The following is a 1772-nucleotide window of genomic DNA, read 5'->3' on the forward strand; positions in this document are numbered from 1 at the left end:
AAGAGAGAGAGAGAGAGAGAGAGAGAGAGAGAGAGAGAGAGGAAAGTGAGAAAACAAGTCACCAAGTCTGGAACTCGAACCATGGTCGGTTGTATGGGAGTGTCCAGCGCCTTAACCACCACACCACTGGCTGTCCCCACACATGACTATACCTTGTCACCTACAGGGAACTTTTCATTTTTATATCTCTTCAATGCTTGTTTGTTTGTTTCCTGATCCCCCCTCTGTTACCCAGCCTAATATCCTTAATAGAATTTCTCTCGAATTAATAAAATACAATTTGTGTAGGAAAAAAAAAAAAAACAAGCTCTAAGAAGACAAGGCCCTTGTGAGGCAGGTGGTTGGGGTGCAGGTCAAGCCCTGCGCAGTGGGGAGTGGAGGCTGAAGATCCCAAAGCTTTCCAGCAGCTGGGAGGAGACCTGCCCTTTCTCCAGCCCTCGTTCTTACGGACCTACAGTCTAGGGAGCTGTGGCTCGCGTCCGTCACGTGTGACTACGGCCGTGTGGCTTTAACCATCCTTTGTGGTACACGGAGCACCTGGTGTATGTGTGCAAGCTTTCTCCCCCCCATCCCCTTCCTCCCTCTGTCCCCCAGCTCCTTTCTGTCTTTCCATTTAGCTAAGTGGGCACTAGCGTGTCACTCAGCAGCGGACGGGGAAGGGGCGGGGCACCTCTGCTCTGTGGGCACCCCTGGTCTCCCCTAGCGGCATGGTCCGTGGTCTCTACATCCCAGCAAGGGATTCTGCTCTTAGAGTTTTAACCAGTGACCCACACAAAAGTTCTTGCACACCTTATTAGATAGAATTTTACTATTTTTATTTATAAGTATTAAACTAAGAATAATATAACACATTTTTTGGATTTCTCTGTTACATATAGGGCAGTCTGTCTTTCAGTGGGAAAGCAACAATCATAAAAACAGAACCCTCAGTCATTTCCCCTTGGCACCAGGTGTGTTCATATTTAACATGTTGTTTGTAGCCGTGTGCCGTGGGTCGCTTCTCTCGCTCTGGGGTCTGCAGTTGAGGCTTCCCGTTCCGCAGACCCATCCTGAGGCCAAGAGCCCCTGAGGGCAATGGTCAGGTCAGCCTCCCGGGGCACAGCGGGATGTGGAGGGTGCATGTAGAGCCAAGAGTGAGGAGTCAGTGACCTAGGCTGTCAGTCTGCTGGAGGGAGCCAAGGGTCGGCAAGGGAGCCCAGACCATGGGCACTCAGCACACACCTGCAGGGTAGGGACAGAAGGCGAGTAACATGAATGCCGTCAAAAGAAACTCTCGCTCTGGGGTCTGCAGTTGAGGCTTCCTGATACCCAGACCCATCCTGAGGCCAGGAGCCCCTGAGGGCAATGGTCAGGTCAGCCTCCCCCGGCACTGCAGGATGTGGAGGGTGCATGTAGAGCCAAGAGTGAGGAGTCAGTGACCTAGGCTGTCAGTCTGCTGGAGGGAGCCAAGGGTCGGCAAGGGAGCCCAGACCATGGGCACTCAGCACACACCTGCAGGGTAGGGACAGAAGGCGGGTAACATGAATGCCGTCAAAAGAAACTCCAGCAAATGTCCACACTTACAAACAAACAAACTTCTGTTTTAGAGGCCAGCTGCATGACACTGCTGTAACGTGCAATGCTCAAGGAAAACCCGATGCCACGTGGCAACTGTGGTTTGATTCCCCCGCCTGGTCAGCCCTAATCACGCTGAGTGTGTGCGAGTGCCCATGGTCCCACAGGGCGGAGGATGGAGGACGGAGGACAGGGGAGGACGGGGGGGGCAAACCCAG

General features: G+C 53.0%; 1 pseudogene; it reads right to left on the bottom strand.

Annotated features, from left to right (window-relative positions):
• LOC102479107 (60S ribosomal protein L39 pseudogene) overlaps positions 1–709 on the bottom strand; it is a 5136-nt pseudogene extending 4427 nt beyond the window's left edge.
• Between the last annotated feature and the right edge of the window lie 1063 nt (positions 710–1772).

This window comes from Tupaia chinensis, unplaced genomic scaffold (assembly GCF_000334495.1).
Source record: "Tupaia chinensis unplaced genomic scaffold, TupChi_1.0 Scaffold000708_1, whole genome shotgun sequence".
NCBI lineage: Eukaryota > Metazoa > Chordata > Mammalia > Scandentia > Tupaiidae > Tupaia > Tupaia belangeri.